The sequence below is a fragment of the Sphaerodactylus townsendi genome, linkage group LG07 (genome assembly GCF_021028975.2).
Source record: "Sphaerodactylus townsendi isolate TG3544 linkage group LG07, MPM_Stown_v2.3, whole genome shotgun sequence".
Classification (NCBI taxonomy): domain Eukaryota; kingdom Metazoa; phylum Chordata; class Lepidosauria; order Squamata; family Sphaerodactylidae; genus Sphaerodactylus; species Sphaerodactylus townsendi.
Window position 1 is genome coordinate 39,357,336 of NC_059431.1, and position 14,991 is coordinate 39,372,326.

The window sequence follows — 14,991 nt, forward strand, 5'->3', positions numbered from 1 at the left end:
GCTCCATACAACCTTCTCAGCTCAGCAGCTAAGGTGATATATGTCTCAAGCAATACAGCTACCATTATATTCAACATACAGCACTGCAACCCTGTCTCATTAATTAACAGACTAAAAATAAAATAGATATGGATAAAATTGTTCACCTTCACAATTTTCTTATTAATTGAATGAATCTGGACTTCCAAACATTTCTGATGTAAAAAAAAATTCTTTCTTTAAAGTTTGCCCTCTAAACATTAAAAAACTGATTAGCTAATTGCACAATCTATATAGAGGTTTATTTCCTGCCACTGGCTATATGCTCTCTAACCCCTCCTTCAGTTCCTTCCCCTTATGCTGTCAAATTAAATGGCTTTCCAGCTAAAGTTATGGTATAATCACACAGGTAGCTTTTTTACATGTTAACTCTTGCATTGAGGATGCTCACAAAACAGGCCACTGACTCCTGATTTTGAGCTCTCTGTAACAGCATTTGCACAACCAGCATGCCCTTGAAAAAGTCAAGCTTGTAACACTGCTTTTTATTTTTTTTCTATTAATAAAGTATCCTGAATTAACTAACTACTGTACAGCAATAAAAGATGCAGATTTACAAATAGAAAACACATCAATTGGGAGTATCTCTCTTAGAGCTATACACCATCTTTTGTACCAAGAACTATATCATCTTTTGACTGTGGATAGATACGAGTCACATTAAAAATTTTATCTACACAAAATGATTTAACTTGAGAATAGGAATCATCCAATTGTCAATATAGCAGAAACCTGAGCTTTAAGTACAAATCCCTAGGGGATTGGGCGGTATAAAAGTCTAAACAATAAATAAATAAATATAAATAAATAAATAATTGTGAGACTCATAAAATTAGGTGAATTTGAAAAAAGTGTGGCTGCTTACGGAATCAAGATCCAGACAATCAGAATGAGAAATTGGGGAATTTGTTGCTTTAGTGCAGCTGACATAATTTAAAATAGTTTTAAAATCTTTCTCTAGGGTGTTTAATATAGAATGCTACTATTTCTGAAAAACATGAAGTTATTAGGGAAAATATGAGCAGGTGCTGCTCTCTTTTGATTTCAAATTGGTTACTATTTCTCCAGCCTACTATAGCTTTTCCTTTACCTTCCTGCCTTAATCCAAGTGTTCCATCAATGGAAGAAAGTGATGAAGGCATATATTTGCCATACTCATGCATCCAGAAGTCCTTTCAACCCACACGCCCCAATTCTTGGGGTCCTGGAACCGACATTGGACAAATAGTCATGAGGATGCGGGCTGGAGTGAATTAGGGATGATGGAATGATTTTCTTCAAGATAACACAAACATAGAACTGCAGTCTGAATTATATTAGACTATATCTGCTGCAAGCCAAAAAATCTCATGCGCCACCAAAATATACTGGAGCTGGAGCAAAGAAGCAATGGTTGGCAATTTGGTGAAAGTCTACAAACGAGCAGCTTCTAATGCTTGTGCTAACTGAATCATGCAAGTCTACCATTTATTGAGAAGAGACTGCTTTCAGGGAGACTACTTTCACTAGATATACCCTTTGGATTCTTATACTGCCAGCAGCTTTTTGATAAAACAAACCCTTATTACTCAAGGAGCTTCACTGCTGGTCATCAAAATTAAATTTATCATCATGACTGGTGACTGTATTGGTGACCCTGAAGTAGAATGCTGACCCTGAAGTAGAATGTTAATTAGGCCTCAATACAGCTATGTTTTCTTAAATTTCCACTGTGTGAGAATCGTTGGTTAATACTTATATCCAATACCTAGGCCTGCCCCCATAGCAATGGCCAAGTCTGTCCAACGAGGCCAGCAGAAGATGCAATTCACAGCTCTGAAAACCTGAAATGACCTCTAGGTTTGCGGGAAAAATATTAGTTCAAGAACAATAACATGTGCAGTAAATTAATAGCAACATCTGAACACATAAAAATTAAACCAACTGGGATGACAAAGTATGGACAGAGGCAGCCAGGAGTGGACGGTGACAAAGAAAATAAACTGATAAATCTATATCTGCTTTCTATACCTCTATGTGACATTTTTTGCTTCCATGTACACAACCTAATCACATGATTTTTAAAAGAAAGTTTTCACAGAAGAGGTGGATATGGGAACAAATTTAAAGGTTATCACTTTTCAAGGACATCTCCTTTATTACATTTCAACTGCTTCATAAAGCATAAACGGGACATTTATGTACCACTAAATCACTGTTTCATGTTCTAATGAATCAGCAAAAATAAAACACCTTTCAACTAAGACACGAACAAAAAACTGTAAAACTTCAAAACTGAGCCTAGGTAGCCAAATATTCCAGGCAGGGGTGACTGAAGCCCTCAAACATTCACTGTCACTGTGCCACTAATAAACACCATCTACTGTGTCATCAATGCAAAAATGCACGGTTGGTCTCAGATTTTGACATAACACAGTATAATTTTGAATACTATTTCAATTCAGAGGCTCCATAGAACCACTTCCTTAAGGACTATTAAGGCCACTACAAATTCCAAAGCAACACTACCATCCCTTTTCCCCATCCCAAAGCAACGATCATAAACTATTCATTATCCAAGATATCACATGTATTTTACATGGATATTAAGATATAAACTATATTAAGATACGATCATTATCTAACATTATTTCTCTGAGGCCTGTGTTCATCACATCATCAGGCAAAACTCTATTTCATACATTTATTTTGACACTTGAATCTATAAACATAAGGGTTTTGCAAGAAAGCTGAAACATCCAAATACTAAAAACTTGCTGATTTTATTGTAAGAATTTAAGCACAGAAAAAGACAACAAAATCAAACATACAGGAAGCCTGAAAGAGTGGACAGAGATGATATATGTTATTTTGACAAGTGATTCTTGGCTATTGCTATAACAACTCACTATAATAGCTAACATGAGTGATTAGCCACAATTAATAGAAATTCAGCAACTGAAGAAGAGTTTGGATTTATACCCTGCTTTTCTCTACTGAAAGGAGTCTCAAAGGAGCTTACAATCACCTTCCCTTTCCCTCCTCACAATAGGAACCTTGTGAGGTAGGTGGGGCTGAGAGAGTTCTTAGAGAACTGTGAGTAGTCCACAGTCACCCAGCAAGTTTCATGTGAAGAAGTGGGGAATCAAACATGGTTCTCTAGATTAGAGTTCACTGCTTGTGTGGAGGAATGGGAAATCAAACCCAGTTCTCTAGATGAGAATCCACCACTCTTAAGAACTATACCAGAACCTAGAAAATTCTCAGCGATACAGTGATGTGTGACCACTACTTTGCAATTATGTTTCAATATATAACTCACACTTGTTTTAAAATATCTAGTTATTCTGAACACTGCCCCTGCAGCTGATCTGAAGGCATGATTAATGGTGATTTAAGTCAGATGACTTTGGAGGTCCCCAGCATCCATCTCTCCCTGGCTATTTGACCTCCACTGCCCCAAAAAGCAGGAGCACATAACAGTTCACTTCATTCCTCAGACATCATACACAGTATGTTAAGCTATTTATTTATTTATTTATTTATTTATTTATTTATTTATTTATTTATTTATTTATTTATTTATTTATTTGATTGATTTATTATACCGCCCCATCCCCGTAGGGCTCTGGGCGGTGTACAGTACAATGCACATATACAAATAAGGATGCACGTATACAAATAAAATAGCTAAAACCGTTAAAAGCAGCAGTAAAATAAAACTAGTATAAAGATTAAGACTAACACGCAATGAAGGGCTGGCCCAACAGATCCATTCCCAAACCCTCTTTCAGGGGAAGGTCAGCAAACCCCAGATGGCAGAGGCAACAGATGTAAAGGCCACATGGGCAATTCATCAACGGCTGGATCCTCTCAAAAGCTCCGGGCGGAACAACTCCGGCTCTTTACAGGCCTCTGCGGAATTCAGTAAGGTCTCCTGGGTGCAGAGGCCCGGACGGCTGGTGGGAGAGGTTCCACCAGGCTGGGGCCAGGGCTGTAAAAGCCCCTGGCCTGTGTGTGGGAGGCCAGCCGTATCATCGAGGGCCAGGGACCACCAGTAGATTTGGCTCTCCGCGAGGAGCCTAAGAGGTCAGAGTAGGGACATATGGGGCGATGCGGCGTCCCGAAGATAATGAAGGGTCCCAGGGTCACAGAAGGGGCCTTAAAGCGCTGTCAGCACCAACACCTTGAAGATGATTCAGAACTCCCACTGGGAGCCAATGCAGCTGGCGCAGCTATTCAGGCTGGATATGATCCCCAGGTGGCATTGCCTGTAAGCAGACGCGCAGCTGCATTTTGGACCAGTTTTTCTTTAACTCTCCTCGGTCAGACGGCTAAGTGGGAGGCCCAGCCAGAGCAAGTTACAATTAGTCTAGGTCTGGAGATGACTGTTGCATGGATCACTGTGGCCAGATCGGTCTGGGAGAGGAAGGGCCAGCCGCCGGGCTCTGGCGAGCAGGTAGGAAAAAAGCAACCCGGGTTATATGGGCCACCTGGGTCTCCATTGATAGAGACGAATCCAGGTGGACCCCCCCTAGGTTATGCGCACGGAGGGGGGGTCGGTGCCAATGTGACCTCCCTCCCCGACACCGGGCAGCTGAAACATCCCTCTCTCCCCTCACGCACTCCAGCCAGAGGTGATTCTCCGGCTCTTCGATGGGATTCAGTTTTAACCTACTCTGTCGCGAATCCAACCAGCTAACCGGCTTCTCCAAACAATGCTGTAGAGCTGCAGGGGCGGTGGCTGTTCCCCTCCATCAACAACAGAATGAGCTGAGTGTCATCCTCGCGATACTGATGACAAGACAGCCCAAAACTCCTCGCGACTTCAGCTGAGCAAGGGGTCGCATGTAGATAGTTAAACAACAGCGGGATAATAATGCGTCTCCCCTGGGGTACACCGCAATTAAGCTGGCACCTTCCGGGAGGTCCTCATCCCCAGCATCTCACTTGTTGAGGCCTTCTGACCCCCGAGAAACGGAGGGCAATCCATTGAAGGACAGTGCCCCGCGACTCGAGGCAAGCTAGGCAAGGTGGGTCAGGAAGGTCATGGTTCGACTGCCATCAAACGCCAAGGGTAAGATCTAACAATACCAGCAGCGCCGATCCGCCTTGGTCAAGCTGCATGCGGAGTGTATCTGTGACGGCGACAAGAACAGTCTCCGTCCCATGCCCAGCACGGAAGCCGGACTGGAAGGGATCAAAAGCCGATGTGTCATCCAGGAAACCTTGAAGCTATGCATATCCAACAGGGCTTCCCAAACTCTGTTGAGAGTTCAGGGAGCATCACTGGGACTGTGAGGCTTTGTTTCACTAAATTGAGAGATGCCTGGAAAACTAGGAGCTTTGATTACTGGACAAGGGCAGTGAGATGGTGGGAGTTGGAAGGCAATGCTAAAGGGTGGTAGACAAGGAAATTGATCCATGTGGATTCAAGAGACAGTGGTAGCATATAGCTTAACAATGGAAGTAAAGTATGGAGTACAGAGTTTGGAGTAAAATATGAAAAGAAGTGTCCACTACTTTTTGGTTCTCCCTTGAACCCAAATGCTAGAATGCTAGAAAGTCACAAACTTCTAACACTATAGAAAGGGTTTTCAATGACCAGATGTTTAGACCTTCTGGTTATCTTTGGTTCTTTTACTCCTAAGAAAATTCTGATTACTCCTCTGATACAGAAGAGAAGAGGAAGCAGAAGTCACATATGGAGCTGTAAATTGACCTGGAGAAAAAATACTACCTTAGCATACATAAATTCACATCGAATTACCAACTGAGATAACTGCCTCCGCCTCTGAAACACTGTACTAATTAGGACATAAAGTGATGATTTCAGGGGCCACATACATTAGTTAAACAAAGAGAAGAGTTCCAAAGGGAGCTTCACTGAAGAAGCGTTTCTGTTAAATTTCAACAAGTTGCAACATGTTACTTTGTCTGCATGGAATGAAAAACTAGTTCTGCAAAGAAATAAATGCTGACCAAATGCAATATATTACCAAAAACCTTTCAATTCAATTAGCATTTATTAAATGATTATTACTACATTTATATCCTGCCTTTCTTGCAACACAGAACACAAGGTGGCACGGGTTTCCATGACAAAAGAACAGCATGATATAAATGTTTCAATAATAATACAAGGTAGTTGAATTTCAAGGTTTTTAAGTGCTAGAAATCATTACTCATAAAGGGGTGGGTTCATTTCTGTTCTCCCAAGTAGAATTTTGGAAAGACCACACAATTGCTGTATCATGTGAATTCATTCTACAGCTCTCCCCCAACCCTGCATAAAATCTTATGGATTAAAGTCAGAAAAAAATCAGACAAAATTATTGCACTGAAAATCACCAATCATATCATAGTGGCTCACTGCCACCACCACCTACTGGCAACACAGCAACTTTCCATATTAGATTTCCAAGCAATTGTGTTCGCTTGGTACAGTTTTGTGAAAATATGTACTATTTTTATTCAACACTGTTTTTCTTTTAAATTGTATGTTATTCTACATGCCTGATCATTAAAAGACATTGATCATCCTCCAGCCCATTTAGTTTATACCTGAGAGATCTTTAGGAATGCATTTGTTTCATAAAGTGTGATGACCAAATTGGGACGTCTGGATGAAGTGCAGTTATTTGAGAACACTTGCTGAATCATTATTTATACAATACTATAATTGACCAAGATCCATCTAGTTCAGTACTTTGTATCCATTAGCCAACCAAATACCTCAAGGAAGCTGTGTTGCTTTTTAAGCAACAGTGAAAAAGTAGGAATAGGATTAAACAGCTGAATAATTTAAGATTTAACTTGGATGTAAAACTTGATTTTTCAGACTATAAGAACAAAAAAATCAACTATTAAAAAACTGAGGTCAAAAGAGCTTTGGAAGAATTCTGCCACAACACTATGGGAATACAATCAATAATAGTAACTGATGATCTACCAAAAAATCAGGACTTCTCTTCCTCTGAAAAAGAAATGTAAGCTGTAGAGCGAGACACTTTAAAGTTCTCTTCAGTCCCTCTTGCCTTGAACATAGCATTCAGAATGGTATACTAGTTAAGAAGAAGAAGAGTTTAGATTTATATCCCTCCTTTCTCTCCTGCAGGAGACTCAAAGGGGCTTACAATCTCCTTGCCCTTCCCCCCTCACAACAAACACCCTGTGAGGTAGGTGGGGCTGAGAGAGCTTTGAGAAGCTGTGACTAGCCCAAGGTCACCCAGCTGGCGTGTGTGGGAGTGTACAGGCTAATCTGAATTCCCCAGATAAGCCTCCAGAGCTCAGGTGGCAGAGCTGGGAATGAAAACCGGTTCCTCCAGATTAGATACATGAGCTCTTAACCTCCTACGCCACTGCTGCTCCTGAAGAGCAGTGGACTATCCTCTGGAGAACCAGGTTTGACTTGCCACTCCCTGACATGCACAGCGAACTCTAATCTGGTGAACCAGGCTTGTTTCCCCACTGCTACAGGTGAAGCCTGCTTAGGCTAGTCACAGTTCTCTCAGAACTCTTTCAGCCTCATCTAACTCACAAGGTGTCTGTTGTGGGGAGGGAAGAAAAGGCAATTGTAAGCTTCTCTGAGACTCCTTAAAGGTTGAAAAAACCAGGGCATGAAACCAGCTCTTCTGTTTTGAAACTCCACATGAGACAATTTATTCTCAAACATGAATTCCAGTAGGAATTTTAAAGACCAATAAAATTTATTTCAGCATAAGCTTTTTTTGAACCAGGTCTCACTTTCTTAGATAAACTAAAGGAAGATTTTCTGCTGGGTATTAAACCAGGCCAAATGGATGTACACTTCTATGAGTATAAGGAAGTAAGCACTGACTCACAAAAGCTCAGCATGAAATAAACTTTTAATCTTTTAAGGTCCTATTGGACTCATATAACAATCTAACATGGCTATCTTCTACACTTACAATAATAGGTGGATGAAGATGAATTGAGGGGTGGAATCTCCTCTGATTCTCTTCTTCTCCTCCCATCCGCTCCACTAGAGTTCCTCTCCCTCTGAATATAGTTGCTCTCATTTTCCTCTGGTTTGAGTTTAGAGACGACCCCACCCTCTAGCCAGGTTGCTATAACAGCTCAACGTAGCACCCAATGTCTTGCAAGACGGCTTCACAAGACTTCAGAGATCATTATAGCAGCCATTGTGACAGAACGCAAAAGTGTGCATCTGTTTCTGGGCAGCTTGGTCTGTTCACAGAGTACAGTGACTTTGAGCAAGCACCAGGTATCCTATCTGATCACAGAACCTTGCATGATGGCACTATATTCTAAAGCAAGGCCCCTGTGTCACAGTGAGAAACAAAGCAACCAACAGGTGTGTTAGAAGTTTTGTGAGAATTCAGACATCATTTCTTTTATTTCAGCAATATTACTGATTTGTGCTATGTATGTGAAACTAATGACCATTGTGAATAGGAATTGTGTGATGCAATTCCCAGCTTCAATTTTATAAAAAAAATGTTGTGGGTATAGATTTATTTCTATACACAATTTAATACAAATTATATTTTTCACCCATTTCATCTGATAATGAAAAGTCCTCTACAAATCAAAGCAAATGTTTTTTAAAAAAATAGGAGAATCTTCAAGTTGGTGTAAAAAACCATTTAAGTAATAAAGAATATGAAAGGGCCATGTTTATTGATGGATAGTGCAGATTCAAAGCTTTTCAGAGCCTGGAAAGAGAAAACCAGGTCAACCCCACAGATGGGAAACTTACCCAGTTCTTAGCAAAGTAGCCACTAAGGGGGCATGATTAGTTCAGGAATTACCTTTTCAGTTTTTATGAATAGCTCTATTTTTCTTTTCAGATAGTTGCTGCTATTAAGAGATACTTCCTTTAAAAAGCCTCCCTTACAGCTTGCTCATCCATTTTCCATAGTCTTCCTGGACCTGTGCCTAGGAATGAGAAAGGGTTCTTCCACTTTTCTCTTTAATTAAAACTTATGAAAGTCAGATGATTTGCTTCTAGACTGCAGCAGGCTCTCACTGTCACATGACAAGGTTTCAAAACCCCAGGCATAGAGACTTGAAACATCATGTAGCAGATCACCAGGCATAATTAAGGTTGGAAGAGGTGGAGTGGGAATGAGACGTTAGAGAAAAAATATATATAATTCAATGACCAGAGGCATAAAGAAATCCTGTCTTCAGAAGACTCTGCTCCTTTATGTAACCTTCAGGTTGTTCTAGCCCTTCTTCTAGTAACATTTCTTAACTATATCCTAATGATTTAAAATACCAACAGACCTTTATAGAAAATTTCATTATCACACATTATAATTAACATACAGTAGTCAGTTTAAAACATATTTTTTCATGTCACTTTTTCATTAACAGGTGTTGTGACTCAAGTAATTTCAGCCACTTATAAATCCCAATGACCCAGTCTTATCTGATTTCACACCCATTACTTAGCCCCCACATCTCCCAAAAACAAAAAAAATCACAAGAGAGAGTAGGTTTTCATAAGGATTCTTTGCTCCCATATGAACCTCTCTATTTACAAAGATGCGACAGATGATCAGCACAATTTTGACAACACCCATAATTTATGAAGCACGTGGAAAAGAGTGAATTCAGATCCCAGGCCCTTCCTTCCCTAATAGGTGATTAATACTGTCTTACCACCTTTTCAGAAACAGTTTCATAAAAACTCCATCAAACCAAAAGTTGTAAATCATTTTGTAAATTTTCAGCATAACAGTCACCACAGTTATTGAAGAACACTAGAACACCTTTAAAATGCAAGTTAAAATCCCAACGGTACACTGAATTTGATGCTATAATCCCATGTGTAAAGCCCCACAAGTATGAAGTAAACAGCTTGGCTTTTGCCTGATCACTATGGTATACTTCTCGCCTATGTTGGCCTAGCAAAATTTCTGACCACAAGTTGCCTCTAGCAGAACTGAATGGCCATTCATTTTTTTAAAATATTAATAGTTTTTTTACTCAGAGAACTAGATGCCTGAGAGATTGTAACTTTATGACATACTGCAGAAACGCTCCCATGTTTGCAGGAAAATTTGAAATAAGAAAAAGTGAGGTAAAGCGCTGTCCAAATAACAAAAGCAACACCTCTAGTTTTAAGAAATATAAGCCCTTTGAGGACCTCCACAATGACCCTCTTTAGGGGTTGCCAAGCAATCCCACAATATCGGTAAGGCTGGGACCCTTTTGACCCTTTCCGGATTGCTGCTCTGGTCCCCTCTGCTAAAGGGCGTAGTGATTAAGAGCAGGTGCATTCTAATCTGGAGGAACCGGGTTTGATTCCCCACTCTGCCACTTGAGCTGTGGAGGCTTATCTAGGGATTTGCGGTTCTCACCACCCTACATAATTTGGTATCATCCGCAAACTTGGCCACCACGCTACCCACCCATACTTCCCTGTCATTTATGAATAGGTTAAAGAGCACTGGTCCCAAATGGATCCTTGGGGGACACCACTCCCTACATCTCTCCATTGTGAGAATGACCCATTGGATACTCACCGTGAAGGGGTCTTCTCCTGGGTGGTTGGAGGCCATCTTGTTTGGGTTGTGAGAACTTCCCATTTACACCCACCCTTTGCTTCCTGTTTCTCAGCCAGTTTTTAATCCATAGGAGGACTTCCCCTCTTATTCCTTGAGGGGAGGGGAGGACGGGAGGGAAGGAGGGGTGGCATGCAAGGGAGGGGGAAAGGGGAGGGGGCCCGACATCTGGACCTTGCCCACCCACCCTAGCGGAGGGAGGGAGAGGGGAGGCAGGGGTGGCATGCAAGGGAGGGGAGAGAGTGAGGGGTGACATACAAGGGAGGGGAGGGAGAGGACCCGGCATCAGGACCTTGCCCACCCACCCTGAGGGAGGGAGGGAGGGAGGGAGGGTGGCATGCAAGAGAAGGGGAGGGAGTGAGGGGTGGCATGCTAGGGAAGGTGACCTTGGGCTAGACACAGTTCTTCTGAGCTCTCTCAGCCACACCCACCTCACAGTTTGTTGAGGGGGGGAAGGGAAAGGATATTGTAAGCCCCTTTCAGTCTCCTACAGGAGAGAAAGGTGGGGTATAAATCCAAACTATTCTTCTTCTTCTAAAGATGTGCTAAAGGTCTCTCAAGGAGGGGAAAAGGACCGAGATGCCATTTGCTGACCTCGGATTTTAGGTGGGCAAAACAAAACGCCTGTTTTCCTTTCCCCTTCTAACAACCCATCAAGCCCTACAGACAGAACTAACTACAAGAACATCCACTGACATGGGCCACAATGCGCTCAAAGGGTAAGGGGTGCCTTCAGGGTTGGCTTGCCTGCCTGACTCGCGAGTAAGCATGTGTGAGCCTTCAGTGTCCTGCGCCTCACTAGCCTGGGGGCAAACCCGCCAACCAATGGGGATCCTGGCACAGCTTTGCACTACAAGGAGAAGATGCCCCTTTGGGGTGCAGAGCAGGTGGAAGGATTGTCCATGGTGGTGGTAGAATTGGTCATCCCACCTAGGCAAAGGCGCATCTAGGGAAAATGAGCCCGGGGCAAAATCTAAGGAAAATGGATCGGGGGGGGGGGGGCGTTCAGATTTTGCTGTGAGCTCAATTTTCCCTAGATACACCTCTGGTGGGGTATAAAGATGATGATGATGTTGAGGATGATGATGATGGCAGAACTTAGGCATTCTCCTTCTGTCCCCTCCCCAGCAGTTTCTGCTAGACATTAGTATTCAGAATCTTTCTTACTTCCTTCAGCTTAACTTTCCAGTCTTCTATAATACAACAGCCTTTGCTTAAAGGGACCAAAATGTAGTCGGAAAGAAGCATGCCCCCCTTCCCTTAGAACACATATTTAGGGAAATACCAGTGAGAGCTACTTGTTCTGGTTTGACTTCATGTCAAACCATAATTAAGTTTCTGTAACCATAGTTTGACTTTATGCTTGAGGTAAAAATATTCTTACCATACAGCAACTGCACTTGTTAGACAAATGTACTCTAAATGTGGATAATTCAGCTGTAAAAGTATCACAAGGCAGTTTCATGTTTCTGAAAACCAATGAAGGCGGGCTTATTTTGAGTAGTGTTATTTAACTGAACTGTACCAAACCATCCAGAAAAAAACAACACCACAACAGCTCATGTTTATTAAACCCAAAGGCTAAATTTGCGAATGACTATATGAGGGGAACATGGCCTTCACTGTTTGATATTAATATGGGAACTTTTTCTCTTCCTTCAAGAAGATATCATAAAGGCAGTTGGGTGCAATTCAAAAACCCTTGGAATAATGTTAAATGGAAAACTACTGAGCATCTAGAACAAAAAATATTGACAACATGGCATTGTTTAGGTCCCAAAAGAATACATTTAGAAACCAAGTAACTGGAAATGAATGCACAACTAATTCCATGGTTCACCAAACACATGCAATAATATGTTGATTCTTGTACAGTTACAGGCAATGAATCTGAATGCATGGCAGGTCAGGATTAAAAATTAAAATAGAAGTGGATGCCTTTGTCAGAAGCAGCAGCTTTTTTTTTTAACAGACATTGCTGACCCTCATCGGCTTGGTGTCATAAGCACCACTACCAATGGAATTTGTTTTTCTTAAGGTAACAAATTGTACCACATATTTTCTTTCTTTTAAAAGTTCACTTGTGTTTACAGAGAGCTGAGAAAAACAGATTTTTTTAAAAAAATAAAGCTCACATTTGACAATTGACAATTAGTTGCCTACGTGCAGTAGTAATTAAGACTCATAGAAAACATTAAACTTGATCCATGTCAACAAATTCAGTGAGTTCCAGTGGCTGACAAATTTGATTTCACTTTGCCAATTAAGCATTCCAAGTGATCCTTACAAATTTTACACTTTTCAGTTTCACTGCACTGTATGTTGCTTAGTTCTGGGATCCCACAAAAAACAGAACACTATTAACTAGTGCTTCAGAAAGGAGTAGAAGTATTTTTAAATATCACAGCAGATTCAAACTAACTCAGTTTAAAATCAACAAGGTTCAACTGTGTAAGCACCAACAGTGTTGATTCACCTGGGGACAGTCACAATTTTCTAACTCACTGCCTTTTAACCAACCTGATTTCTTTTTTATGCATATATGTACACGTGATCCATGCAACGGTCACCTCTAGACAAGATTACTGCAAGCTGGTGCAGAATGCAGGAGTGAGGATCCTCATGGGGATTGTGTGGTAGGCAAGTATTATACTAGTGTTCTGCCAGCAGCACTGACTCCAAGTGGAGTACTGGATCAAGGTCCTGATACTTACCTTTAAGGTCCTAAAGTTTCTGGGGTCAGCATATGTGGGACTGTTACGTGCTCCGAAGATCACTATGCTTGGTGAGTGAAAACCTCCTGGTAGGCTCTGGCCCAAAAGATATCCCCCATTTTCCATCTTTTATCAGATATAAATCCCACCACTTCCCCTTGGTGATTTACAGTAGTCAGCACTATACATTTTTGTAAATTATGAGTTGGTTTTATTGATTTTAAATTGATTCTGTGTTTAAATGTTGTTAGGTACCCTGAGCCTGTGTGGGGCAGGGCAGGGTACAAAAGTAATAATGAATGAATAAATAAGTTGGATTCAGAAGAGACACTAGAGATCATACCGCAAATTTATGTTCAGTACTGGCGCATACAAGAACTTCAGAAAAAAATTAGATTGTGTTTCATAGATTATAGCAAAGCTTCGGACTATGTGGATCATGAAAAAAATGACTGATTTTAAAAGAAATGGGTGTGCCACAGTATCTGTTTTGATGCATAGTCTGTACTCTGGATAAATGGCTACTGTTATGACATAATATGGAGAAACTGAATGGTTTCCAATTGGCAAAGTTGTCAGAAATAGATGTACTTTATCTCTGCATATGGGCAATTGATTTGGATAACATATTATAAGGAAAGCTGGATTAGATTTAGATGAAGGTGGAGTGCAAAGGGGGGGCATTAACATTTCGAGCTATGCTGATGACACCACATCACTGGCAGAAAATAATGAAGACTTGAAATGATTACAGATGAAGGTTAAATCAGAAAGTGCCAAAGCAAGATTACAACTGAACATCAAGATGACAAAAGTAATGCCTTTTACTTTACTAAAGTTTTACTTTAGTACTTTTACTTTACTAAAGTTTAGTACTTTAGTACTTTTACTTTACTAAAGTTTTACTTTACTAAAGTTATGTTACTAGAGGGATTACTTTACTAAGTTTGATGATGAAGAAATTGAAATGGTTAAAGGTTTTCTATTCCCTGGCTCAACTGTCAACCAAAAGGGAAACTAGACAGCAACTAGAATTAGAAGGAGATTGAGACTGGAAGAACAGCCATGAAGGAGCTAGGAATGATGTGTAAGGATGTGCTACTGAAAACCAAGATCAAGTTAATTCATGCCACAGTATTCCCATTATTATCTATGGATGTGAAAATTGGACAACAATCAAAGTTGACGGGAACAAAGTTAATTCCTTTGAAATGCCATGTTGGAAGAGAGTTTTATGGAAACTATGGACTGCCAAAAAGACAAAGTAGTAGGTTATTGATCAAACCAAGCCTCAATTCTACCTCAAAAATAAAATGACCAAACTGAGGTTATCATACTTTGGTCATATCAAGAGAAGACAAGAGTTAACTGGAAAAGATAATAATGCTAGGAAAAGTTGACAGCAGCAGACCCAACATGAGATGGATTGACTCAATCAAGGAAGCCACAACTCTCAGTTTGCAAGACCTGAACAAGACTGTTAACAACAGGGCAATTTGGAGGACATTAAATCATAGAGTCATAAGTTGAAGTGACTTGGCACATCTTCATGATGGAGTTACTGATAAACACAGAAGGAAACAGCTTTATGTCATTGTCACTTGTTTGTACTACTAGGACAGAAACAAAACAACAGTGAATAACCACTACACTAGCAGACATGGGATTTAGGTCTAGACAAAAGAAAATTATCAGAATGACAG

The 14,991-nt window shown here is 40.7% G+C and overlaps 1 protein-coding gene across 12 annotated transcripts in view; it reads right to left on the bottom strand.

Annotated features, from left to right (window-relative positions):
* The window catches only part of SSBP2 (single stranded DNA binding protein 2), a 157,719-nt gene that overhangs the window by 82,219 nt on the left and 60,509 nt on the right, over positions 1-14,991 (bottom strand). The gene's annotated exons all lie outside the window — the stretch shown is intronic.